At 38.2% G+C, this 13,256-nt stretch overlaps 1 protein-coding gene across 5 annotated transcripts in view; it reads left to right on the top strand.

Moving 5' to 3' along the window:
- Positions 1-13,256, top strand: part of KCNF1 (potassium voltage-gated channel modifier subfamily F member 1) — an 83,212-nt gene that overhangs the window by 52,246 nt on the left and 17,710 nt on the right. For 3 of the 5 annotated variants that reach the window (XM_086875858.1, XM_086875861.1, XM_086875855.1), the window contains exons 2-4: positions 2,954-3,199; positions 3,830-3,929; positions 13,073-13,156. The gene's annotated coding sequence lies outside the window, so the exon portion shown is untranslated. Of the gene's footprint in view, positions 1-2,953; positions 3,200-3,829; positions 3,930-9,451; positions 9,546-13,072; positions 13,157-13,256 lie in introns of those variants that run through there. The other 2 variants (XM_086875856.1, XM_086875860.1) reach the window with 2 other exon arrangements.

Raw genomic sequence — 13,256 nt, 5'->3', positions numbered from 1 at the left:
TCAGCTTTATCACTGTTGGAGGGCAGCAGTGGTGGGAACTCCAAAACATGGAGAAGAAACACAGACAAGAGAGTTCCCCTCTGGGCTGGGAGGGGTGGTCAGTAATTTTATCTCTGTCTGTAAAATTCTTTCATGGAAGCTCCCTCACCAGCTCCTTCCTTTTCCCAACAGGATAGAAGAGAAGACTGCTATGCAGAGCCACACTCTGGTGGTCCCACAGGCTGAGATCAGGAGGGCTTTGATTATTGTCCCATTGTTTTATCCCAATAAGTGAAAGCCAATGTGTTTTCCTCCTTTGTTAATTCCCAGAGAACATGTCTTGCCCATTTGCTCATGTTAGTTGTTTCATGTGTTCTGGAGCAGAACTGAGTCTTTGTTGTAGGTTGTGCAGTTGAAACACAAATTCAGAGATAGCAAAACTGATAATAATAATAATAATAATAATAATAATAATAATAATAATAATAATAATAATAATAAAAAAAATAATAATAATAGTAGTATGGTAGCTATGAGAAACTGCACTGTTGCTATTTGACTCATTAAAAATGAGTTCAGGCTCACAGAATCACAGTTCCACATGCTTTATTCAGATTTTTGTATGAACTGAGATATTTTTGTATCATAAAGATCAGTTTACAGTCTTTTGTGGTGAACTATTTTTTATGATTTAAAATATATCATTTTCTGTATTTATTTGCTAAAGAAAATGCACAGATTAGATTGATTGACATGTAAGTATAGAAATATTGATTGTGATGAGGTAGATAATTTTGATAGCCATAGTTTTCTTGCAGAAGCCTTTCCTAGCATCAGTGCTAACAAGAGAGCTTTTCCTCTGGGTCATTTTACAGTGTGTCCCAGTTTGTGTAACATACATGAATGATGTGTCCAAAACATGGCAGTCACTGCTCAGATCTGTGTTAGCAGTGGGTTAACACTTATTTGAGATCTATTTTCTAATACAGGAGAAGGAAATGAAAACAAGTCAAGGAATTTTTTTTGTACTTTTTTTTTGAAATTTCTTGCTTTATTTCTTAGGACATATTCATGTCTTTTAGTAAACTGGAGGCTGACTGTTTTCTTTGCTATCAATCAGCATTGTTTTAATTCAGAATGTGATAGTAAGTACAAGTCTAGATTTTAATATTGCTTATTGATTACAAGTATAACACATTTACTTTGTATGTTCAGTTTTATCACCCCTTTTGGTCTTCTCACCTCAAGACTGGGAATCTATCATTATTTGCTCCATCATTATACTGGAGATAGGAAAGCATTTTATACTCACAGGTAATTAGCCCTACAAATCTATATGTGGATGTAATATGTACATGTGAATGTAAATACAGGTCTAAACTTTAGGTAGCACAGGTCAACTCATAGGCTTGCCTTCTATCAATAACTTTGTTTCATTTATTCCAGCTTCAAAAGTCTGATAGTTGCAATTTTCTAAATATATTTGGGGTTGTTTTTTTCGTTTGTGATTTTTCCTCCTTTGGGGGTATTAATACAATTTCATAACTGGATTAGTGTAATCAGTCACTCTCCAATCAAGGTAAAAAGTTACTGACAGCAAGTGACACCCAGCTTCACTGATTCATATGCATGATAACTAGTCCTTAACTTATTTAGATGAGTTAGATAAGTTTAGATAAGTTGTTTATTTTATGATATTGTTATTGCTTAAATATGGCTCCGGAAAGTGGGCAGAAGATGTAGACACTGCATCTTCAGCATATCTGGCAATGGCAAAGCCATCACAGATTCAGACTTCAGGTATGGCAAGGAACAGGGGTAAAACATCAAATCTATGGCCCCTGAACTACTGTCATTCCTTTTGATGTGTGGAATCATAATTCCTCCTTGTTAGAGAAGGCAAAGGACATAAATATAGTGCCCAGCAAATAAATCTGAGGTTTGCTGGTTCATGTTTTAGGGTGAGGAGTCAAAGCAGGGATCCAGCGCTCTGTCTGTTCTGCATGCTGCCCTCTTTCCTGTTCTATGAGTGGATAAACAATAGGAAACCTTGCAAATTTTTGTGTTTCACTGCCCAGAAACTTGATCAGTGCTGCAGAAAATGCAGGGAGGCGCACTTTATTTTTACTTACTTCCCTACAGAAGTGAGTACAAAATCTAGTCTTCTGTTACATTTTCAGCAAGCGGTCAATTAAATGTTTTCTTTTTTTTTTCCCCTCTTTCTAAATTCAAAGCACATTGTCAGTGCCCAGAAAAACCAAAAGCAACAGCCCCCATACTAGAAAATGGATGCACAGCAAAGACCTATAATTCCATCCATATCTGCAGTTATGCCACAAGGAGCAGGAATGTTTTGTACTCTTTGACAAGTCATTCCATAGCAAAGTGGATGTCTGAAATCTCCAGAGAATTGCTGCTATGGGGGTTTTTCTTTTCTTCCTTTGGCCTGCCACTGGCACTTCTGCCAGTGAACAGAAATAAGAATCAAAACCAGCATTGGTTATACAGTAGTATAAACCATCTCTCACATCAGTCATCCCTAGGCTCTTGTAAAGATCTTTCTGCTTTTTCTCCCGTTTGCTGATGAAACATCTTAATGATTATTCTGATTCCTTTCATGGATGCATGTAATATTTTACTAAACATATGGTTATCTAAGTCAAACTAACTCATTCATTTCATTATTTTTTGCAAAGGGTGCCTGCAGGATGAAATTGTCTTTTGAAAAGGATTAGAAATCACCTCTGCATTGAGAACCAGACACACAGAGAAATAACATGGAAACCCATGTTTAAGAGCATCTTTTGGCAGTTGCAACCTGCAAGAAAAACCAGCTCTAATTTTATTTTTTTTGACTCTCTATTTCAACTCTTTTCTCCTGAATTCATTTTTCTAAGAAAGGATGATCTCCATAGCTCTCTTTGTATTATTTACTTTCCTCTGATCTTTCATATTCTTTCTTTTTCTTCTCTAGGCTTTCTGGTCATACTGGTATTTTCCAATGACTCCTGTTACTGAAAGCACAGAATCTACCCATTATAAGCAAATGAACCAAACATGCCAGTGAATGACAGAAGAAGCTGAGTGAGATTTGAGATTGAGATACTCTAAAGGATGTTGTCAAAATATTTATGACATGGGAAGAGTGCAGCTGAAGCATCAGATTAGCATTGCTGAAGTTTATGAAGAAAAATGGAATGATTTTACCAAGATATGTGGGGTATGGAGAATGCATATTGCCACTCAGACTGCTTGTTTGCAAACAACAGATTGTAGAGTCATTGAGGTCTAAGTAATTGCAGCTGCCAAACCCTCTGTGGGGAAAAAACCTTCCTCAGCACTCCATCAAGTTTTTAACATCTAGATAAAAATAGTCTTAGCTGGTCAGGTCATTGAGAGAGAGCAAATGCAGTATGTGGGGAGTAATTAAAATCAAGATGTCAAATAACAGATATTCCAAGTTTTCCTGATTACCTTCAGTGGTTAAAATCACATGAAGCAGACTACTGTTCTGAAGGTAATAAATAAAAATCTGGTAATATATTATGATCAAAAGAAAGTTTGATTGCACATTTGTACTTTGTCTAGAGCAATGGAACTGTGATTATTATAGAGAAACATTTAGAAACTCAACTTAGAGTTAACAAGTACATGAATGGCATTTGGACAGAATTTTTTCCCAGTTTTATCTCTGAACCAAGAATTCAGACTCCTGGTACCAGCACAGATATGAAGATTGAATCAGCTTCTGGATTTTTGAATTTATTTTGTTCCCGCCTGGTAGAAGACAATATTTCCACTGTATTTTTACTAGAGAATAGCATAATAACATTATTTCTCATTTCTACAGGAGGAATGCCTGATACAAAGGATACTTATGTTAAAGTGGGAAGTATATGGCAAGCTGGGAATGTGAGGTTCAACTCAACACATTGGCTGTCATGTATCAGGTATGCATTCTAAACGGAGGAGGTAAGCTTTCTCTGTATTTAGGGGAAAAATATATGTGTCTCAGGAGTCATTGCATTGATTTCAGATGCATCCATGTAGGCATCTTTAGTGTAGGTACCTTCCTATATGTGAGGTACTTAAGGTCCTACTATAGCCCTATAGCCAATGGGGCCCTGCTCAAAGCCTTCAAAGGAACCTAGAGGATGTCTCATCCCATCCTAAAGTGGACACGTGCATCAGCTCAGTCAAGCCTCACTGCCCCTTTGGACTAAGAAACTCTGAAATACAAGTTCTGAGGTGTTTGCCATGCCCTGAAATGCCCTCCTGGCTGCAGCAGCTGTATGCAGAAGGGGGCAGATCTTGCCCAGCTCATTTTTGTTCTTGCTTGGGCTGTGGGCATGGTGCTGTTGTCCTAACTTTCCACTAATTACAGTGTTTTCAGCCACATTCCTTACCTATGAACATCTGCCTTTACAGTAGGGGTATCTAAATGTGAAGCCAAATCCTGGCCTTTGGCCCAAATTCATCCCTTAGATACCCAAGTGAATACACTGAGCTGAATTTGTTGTTACCTAATATTGTTTTCAAGTCTTGTACACAGCAGAATGAATAATTAAATTTTTTTTAGTTTGGTACTGCCACTTCCAGAAACACTTCAGATTTAGTGGAATCTATTGTCCTGTGTCTACTCATTAGCAGCAAATTTTGTGATTCAATTACTTTAATTAATAGAAATAGAAAAGCTCCTGTTCAAGTACAAGATTGTTATTGACAGAATATTTGCTATTAAAATGGATACCAGGCCCCAGACACTGCACATATTTGTTTAAATAAGAATCTGCATAAAATAGAGACCTGTCTTTGCCTTGAGAGCTATATGAAGAGGAAAAATATGTTGTTCACTTCAGGATTTCATTTTTTGAAAGCAATATAGACCCTTTTTTAATCTCTACATTCCTGTGAAAGCATTCCTTCTTACACTCTTCAGGGGAAAGAAAAAAATGCATTTAGGCAGAAATGGCTCTCCAGCAGGCCCTTGATTTGTAGGAAACATCACAAAATCAGACAATTTGCATAGCAAAATACATTTGAGTATTTTGGATTAAAATTTTCATATTCATATCTCCATAGTTTTAGTGGGGTTGTGGCTATAAGCCTAATTAGAAAATCCAACAGAGTGGTTACATAAAGCAAATCTAAGGCTTTTTTAAAAAAAATTCTTTATATTTTCTTCATCTTCTTCGTATGAAAGATATGTAAGGTATGTAAAGGTAAGTGTGAAGTAATGCAATATTTTCCAAGAAAATATGACAATTTTCTAAAGCTGTCCACCTGAATGGAGACATTTATAAGCTCTTTTACAAGATATCTGGGAATCATTTGACCCTGGCATTTGAAATCTGTGCAAGATGAACATATGCAGGTTTCCAGATGCTGTGTGTGCTTTAATATGTCCATATTTTTATTAAACTGCAGTTTCTAAGATCAAAGTATGCTAATTACAAGCTGCTCAGAACACATGGAGACTGCTCAGTTTTACAGCATTTCAAAGAATAACAGGAACTTGTAATTTTCTGTCATTTAATAGAATAGACCATTTAGGAGGTAAGATAAAAAGAAGATAAGGGGAATGGAATTTGTCACTGATAGCCATACTTCATACTTTAGTTATACTTAACAGAAGAACTACATTTTGCATGTTTTGGCTGAAGAATGAAAAGGACAATGCTTTTACCTCTGAGCTGGTCAAGTATTTCTGAACTGTTCATTGGGCTGGACTAATTTCTGCAAGGAACTCCTTTCCCCTGACTCTGGTGGAGTTGCAGTATCCATATTTTACAAAAGCTACAGGCAGAAATGCCAAAATTACAGTGCTGACTGACAATGCAAGCGTGTTTTGATTTGTAAAGCTCAATCATATTGGCCTATTTCTCATCTAAAGGACACAGTCTGGTAAAGACAGGACCAGAGTTGTCACGTAGAAACACATCACCCAGCAACAGCACACTACTGTTCCTTACTTGTAGTAAGAATAATTTTATTTATGCAGTTTCTGGGATTTTAGTTTCTTTTCATGGACAGTAGCTTGTTCTTTAGCTTCATTCCTACCCAGAAATAAGGATTTTATTAGGATCTGCTACACTTCTGTTTCAACAGGTTTTGTCCACAGGGGACCTACACTCAGTACTTGTGCTGTGCTTGTTACTCCTTCAGTCCCAGCTGTAAAACATCATCTGTCACAGCACCTTCTGTGCACAGGGCTGGCTACAGCATGCAGCAGCCACAGGAGCTTGGTCAGCACTTCCCTCTCCTTGAGAAGTTTTTTCTGCACTGTGTATTGAGGAAGGGAAAAAGTCAGGGGTTTCTCCTATACACAATGCAAAACTCATCTATGAAAATTCTTGAGGCCCAGTGCTTCTCTTATTTATTTGTGTTTAAGGAACTTGGGGGCAAAAAATGGGCCAATGCAATTAGTCTGAAGATTTAAAAAGGATTTATGGGAAACTTGTAAAGCAAGCTCCTGAAGGGCTTTGATAGTTTATGCCCTTTGTTGTGCCATTCAGCTGCTGCCTTATCTGAAACATGCCTGTCGCTAATGCTGATGCAGAAAGAAGCCAAAATTGCTCCATCTAATCCTGATAGCTCACAGATCAATGGTATGGCCATGGGAGAAGCTACTCTGATGACACAGAAGCTTTAGCCACAAACTAATTCCTTCCAAGGACTCTTCAGGTAGAATTCTCTTTTCTATTAATGTGACATTAAACACCAGCTTACCTTTGGTCCAGATGGGTTCAATGTTGCCTTCAGTCTTCTAAAACTGTTTCAGCCTCCACAAGATTTCTTTCTTTCTTTTTTTTTATACTTTGTTTTTCTCCCTTTTTACACAGTATAAAATGAAGTTGCTGAGCATTAAGATTCAATTTCTAAAGCAGTGTTCACTGAGTAAAAAAATACGATGCAGAAATTTCACATCTGAGCTCTCTTTCTAGTTGATGGAGAGACGTAGACACTTCTGGAATGTGATTCATCTTAACCTAAAATTAGGCTTCCTAAATAGGACAGCCAAATTGCACTTCAGATTACCTATTGCTCTCCTTTGAGTACAAAGCAAGCCAAAGGCATTGGGCTCATGTAGCTGTCGAGACTGCAAAAGTCTGAAGTTAGGTGAGATGAGTCTCAGTCACAAATTTTGAAGAGCATAGACTAAACAACTGTTTTTGATATGAGAATGAAGAATAAAGTTCCAAAATCTTTCATCTGTGTTGACTGCAATGTTGGAGAACTTTTTGGTGAGGTAGCATTGCTTAGACTATTATTATTTGAACTTTCAAATACAGCTAGGAGACTAGTTCACACTGGAAAATTTGTTTGTTAAATTCCATCTTGTTTCTATATGTTCCAGAAAGAAAATCATGGTTCTCTTAGACGCTATTTGGTACAATCCACTGAGTCATTTCTGCTGCATTCTTAGTCTGCTGCTTGTTCTGCTTATGAGAAGATCATTTTGCACACTGAAAATTTCATGTTGTTTCCATTTTTTTTTTTTTAAATTAGGACGATAGAAGAAGAATTAGTTTGATGAACACAGATGGTGTTTTTAAATTACAGTAATAATTTTCAGTTAATAGCTCACTTTCCATCTTCAGAGCTGTGCATTTCCTAAACATTGGTTTATCTTGCAATAAGCTCACATGAATATTATATCAGTTAAATACATTGTGTAACTTAATGCCAACATCTTCAGTAGTCTGCCATAAATTCCACTCACTGCCCTTTGTAATCTGGGTGTCTGAACCACCAAAATAGTGTGTCTGCTGAAGTGGACCTTTGGGGCATACAGCTTCCACAGTTATGCTCAGACTGCTCAGAAATGCATGTACAAGTTAACTGCAAAGTCTGTGCATCTTGGGGATTTTAAAACTTAAATTATACAGTTCACATCCACATATCTAAACTATCAAATCCAGTCTATCTAACTGCAGACATCTAATGTGCTGCATTTTAAATACCAAAGCAAAACAGTTATCCTAAAAAAAGATCTGATATTTGCCATACAGTCAGTGGTGAGATGTCTTCAAAGGAAGATCCTGTCTGCCTGGATTTCTGGAGAACTTTTTCACTAGGCATCTAAACTGCAGATAAGATATCTAAATTAGGCTAGATGAATCCAGTTCTTTAAGAATCAATGTTCCCACTGAAGCTAATGGAAATTGAATCTCTTTACAGGAATTGACTTAGGAGTTTAACCCAAGTCCCAGAGGAAATTTGTAGCAGAGCTGAAAGAAGGATCTGCCAGGTCCAATCTTAGGGCTGCATTCAGTTGCCATACTTTGACATCTAGCAAGTGGCCTTTGGTGTGCCTGAGGATGCATGGCTCTGGGTGTGGCAGACCCAAGACTTGGGCCCTTCTGGACTGAACCAAGAGGAGCACTCTTGGTCATCTCAAAGAGTGGTGGATGCCTTTTTGCAAGACACTGCACTAAGATCCACATTTTCAATACAAAATTTGTACAAGCTATTTCTGAAGGGCATAAGGGCTTTATTAGCTCAAAAATACAGCATGGCTTTTTCCTGTCGCTCTTGATCAAGTTCTGTTTATGGTCAGTATTCTCTCTCCATGCACCCACTTCATCAGACCTGTGATACTCTAATTTTTATGACCAAATGCAGGAAACTACTTTTACCTGTTCAGCAATTTCTTTATCATAAAATTCAAAAAATGGCAGTTTCCTTCATACCAGCCTTACTGGCAAATTCATGGTTTCTTCATTGTTCATTATTGCATCTGGTAACCAGATATCTTCTACATATATATTAACAAACAGTAACAAGAGTGTTTTACAAATAGGGCTGCTTCTTGCTTAAGCCAGAGATCTGGAGGATCAGGATGTAATTCTTCTATTTTCTTCTACAATCATGACTCCTTTTGGAAATGGGTGAATCTGTTTGATCTGTATTTCAATTCCCAGCAGTAGATCGATGTGAGAGAATGTTGTGATGAACCACATCAAACTAAACTAAAGTAAACAAAGCTGTGTTGTGTCCTTGTGCCATGCAGATGTAGCAGTTCATGCAGAAGCTGCTTGGGGTAGCACAGCATGGTCTCAGGCGATGCAGACAGCTGAGCTGCCCCATATCCATCCTTGCAGGGATGTGACTCAGTGGGGACAGCCATCTCCAAACTAACTGCATCCAACAGGTCTCCCCTACTTTCTGTAAACAGATGAAGTCTGGGCTTCTGAAAGCACTGATCCAGGACCATGCCCTAGTTGTGCTGCAGCCAGCCATGTCTCAGTAATCAGGTACCAAGAACTGAAATTCATGCTCACTGACTGCAGCCAGTCTGGGGTTCTGTCCACTACTGAAAGAAGAGCTGGGGTAGCTCAGCATGTTACAGGATTAGTCTCAGTTGCCTAAACCAGATCTATTTTTCTCCCACTTTCCCAGCCCTCTCTAGCCCTGTAGGTATCAGCTACTATCTTTTAATAGCTTTAATAGCACTATTGTTCTTCTTTAGCAAGGAAAGAAAATCCATAATCCAAGCTGTCTGAAGATTGCCTGATAAAATGTTTGGAGAAAATTGCCACCCACATCCTGTATTCCTCTGCAAGGTATGGGAGCATTTCCAGCACTTGTACAAGATGAGAGAACATGTGTATTTAAAAATGTGGATACTTACATTTGAACATAAATATACTAATGCAGATATGAAAACTGGATAAGGAAGTGTTTATATGTGATTTTAAACAGCTATCAGGATAGACATTGCTAGTCATTAGGTCATGCTAGTCATTTAGCCTTTTAAACATGAACCTTGCACCTTCATTTTCCTTGTACCTCCTAATGTTTACATGAAATTACAAAAAGAGGTAAAGCTATTTACTTGCATAGAAAGCAATAAGACTTACAGATGCCAAAGTCTTGATGCCCAAGTATATAACAGTGAACATCTGGCCTTGTATTTTGGCAGTCTGGTAAAAGCAGTCTGATTTCCTAGCTAGAATAAAAACTGTCAGTGGCAAACCACTCAGAATGGAATAACTGGTCTGTCTACCTAATGATGTTGGATATCTACCTTTAAATTAATCTGTTTGAAAACACTGGATTCCATGTTTGTGTTCAACACAGTGGTGCAACAGCACAGTTAAGAGTCACTGCTGTGCAAGTGGGGGTGAGTTCCCATGCCCACCCTAGTGCTGGTCAGTTCACATGCTCGCTCCAGTGCTGCTGTGGGTGATAACAGATAGCCAGGGTGTCAGTGCTAGTAATGTATTCATAGCTCTGGCCACTAGGACTGACTTGTAGCATTAATTCAGCTAAAAGTAATTGTTACTGCAGAATTACAGATATTCAAGAGAAGATGTTAACACCTAAAAAAAAAATCACATTTCAAGCTATGACACTTGCTTTTTTAGCTCTAACTAGCTGAACTCAGTAAAATCAGTCTCTGTTAAATAACCCCATAAATTTTAGCCTTTCTCTTAAACACTGTCTCTGATACATCCCAAAGCAACAGCTGAGATCAAGAGAATGCCATTCACATAATTCTTCAGATGGTAAAAATGAAGCCTGTGGTAAATTTATTTTGTGTTGCCCAATATTGCTCCAAAACTATAGGTACATTTCGCCTGAATGGAGAGAGGGTCTTGAGTTCCACTCCTGCCTTTCATCCCGGCTCAGTTGCTTAAATTATAACTAAGTGGTTAATGGGCAGCAACAACCTGCTCTGCATTCATTTCAGTTATTCAGTGTATTACAAATCTTGCTTATATTCATTATCACTTCACTGCCAAAATCCAATCACATCCAAAACAGCAGTGCATGGGGAATTGTCTCTTTCACTACAAATCTGTAGATTTTAGCAGTAGTCTTCCCTGCCAGGTCATATAAAATATTGTACTATGTAGGGTAATTACATCCTTACAAAAAGGAAATTTACCACATGTCTGTTCCACACATTATTTATCAAAAAAACTACTGAGACATGACTAATATTTCTGTTTCTCTTCTCTGCTCTGCTCTTTCTGAACACTTTTCTTTACATGGCTTTAGGAAACGAATGACCCACTCTGCTTCTAAACTTCTCATAAATAGGTTTATTTCCTAGAACTTCTGTGAAGTTTAGACAATCTAAAAAATATTTTGGGCAAATCTGTTTATATTTTATCTTTCAAAAATGGCTTAGCCTGAATGGTATCTGATGCTTCTGATAGCAAGGATGTGAAATTATATCATAATTATAATACAGCTGTATAAAAGATCAGTTAAATAAGGTTTCTGTCCTCTTATGGGACTACTTATCCTTTCTAAACTGGGGGCCCCTTCTGCTGTCAGAGGAGCCCAATGACATCTGAGCTATTGGCTTGAGGTTGACTAAGATGACGAAGGGCTAATTGTAGTTCTGTATGTTTCTGGCACTGGAAGACAAACAGGATACAACTGAAACATCAAAAATGGCTCCAGGTCCCTATGTGTGGGCAAGTGAACCTTGTCCTGAAATTTGATATAAATGAGAGATGGTCAGTCAAACTGGCAGAACTTCACCCCACTTCCCCTCAGCGTGACATCTGATTTGAAGAAGATTGCCACTGTGTTTTGCTGTGGACATAAATCAATAAAGAATCCATCCCCTCATCCCACCAGCAGAGAAACAAAGATGGATATGGCTTTCCCAGCTTTGAGAGCATGAGGCCTCTATGTCATCTTCTCAAGGCAGTGTGAGAAGGCCAAATGGAATCCCTAAATGGACTGTGTCTTGGGAATGGAGGCTTGGTGCTACCCATGGCTGAGTTCTTTTTCACCTCTACTATCCTATTGACACCTGCACAAACAACACAGGGAGAAGGCAAGTCTTTCTGTTGGTCTAAGTTTGCACAGGAGCTGAATGGTTTCACCATCCCACATACAAACATCCCAAGGAATAGGATTGCAAGTGACATTTTCAAAGGTAAAAGGGAGCGTTCCTGAGTAATGGCTTTCAAGGGTTCCCCCAGCTCTTTCTTATGGTGGACTTAGCTCAAGAGTATTCATGAAAGACACTTCAATTCAGTCAGCATACTGTAGGTAATGTTTGCTTTGCATTTCCAAGAGATCCTGCTTTTAACATCTGCTTATGGCAGTTGTTAGAAGTTTTATTCTGTTGAGTGTTCTGATGATAACAGGTGCAGCTGCTCTTCACAGTCAGCTGTGCCTCACACTGTTCTTCAGCTTCAGTGCTTTGGGATGTAAATATTCCCCTCAGTGCCTGGCCAATTGTGCAGAACAGACCTGCAGCCCCTCTTGACATTGACAAAGTAGTGGGATTCAGTCTGAGAATTCAGGTGTCCACATGCTTTTTATCTGACAGGGTCATTGCTGTAATCCCATGACAGGTTCATATTCTGCAGTGGCAACACAGCCACACAGAAAACACTTCCTAAGTACTTCCACCTTTTTTATGCCTCAGAGACATCAGACACCAGATAAATAATAAGTTGATTTCTTACTCTGACAAAGTACTGTGAATAGCCATCTACTTCTTCTGTGTCATCATAAAAATCAGTCTGCATGTGACAGTGTAGGTTTTTCTGAATGGACAGAATTTAGGTAAGCTGATGGTGAATGCTTTGATATAAATGAGTGGGGAAAGCTGTCTACAGAAGGTGGGGGGTTTATTTATCTTCAATTGACAGGTTGTTTAACTCTTCCTGATTGCTCCCTATTGCAGTTACAATATCTGCTGGGATTTACCTTTAATTAAACTAGACAGAGCCTGGAGAATTTGTACCAGTTACATATAGTTCTGAATAATTCAACAGCTTTTGTACAGTGCCTTTACTGAAATTAGAAATTGGAATGAAAGTTCTCATACAGCCCAAAGGAATGTTAAGATTGGAGAATAAGGTTTTTATGGAGACATTTTTGTGTAAGTAATAGAAAATGGCAATAAAACTGAAAAGTATAGCAAAAAAACAAAACCAAACTAAAACCACAAAAACAAACAACCAAGAAAAGAATCTGCAATGTAACTGAAGTCCAGGAGGTGAAGTACAGGTATTGCAACTGAGGTAGTCTCAGAGTCAGCTGGGAACACAAACAAAACAACTTTTTGTTTTAATGGAAGTACCTTTGTCAAACATTCCTTGTCTTTGGTTTTCAGCCCACAATATCACAGTGACTGATGCCCAATAAACACTCATGAACCAAACACAGGTGGCTGAAGGAAACAGGTCTAGCAATTTGGGTAAGCATCTCAAAAGGTATCACCAAATGTTATTGTCCATAATTTGACTGTGAATCTCAGTTGACTATATTTGTTTATATTTGTTTGGCATTTTGGCTAG

This window comes from Cyanistes caeruleus, chromosome 2 (assembly GCF_971803275.1).
Source record: "Cyanistes caeruleus chromosome 2, bCyaCae1.hap1.1, whole genome shotgun sequence".
NCBI lineage: Eukaryota > Metazoa > Chordata > Aves > Passeriformes > Paridae > Cyanistes > Cyanistes caeruleus.
The sequence above is the reverse complement of the archived record's forward strand: the minus strand, read 5'-3'. Positions and strand labels throughout refer to the sequence as shown.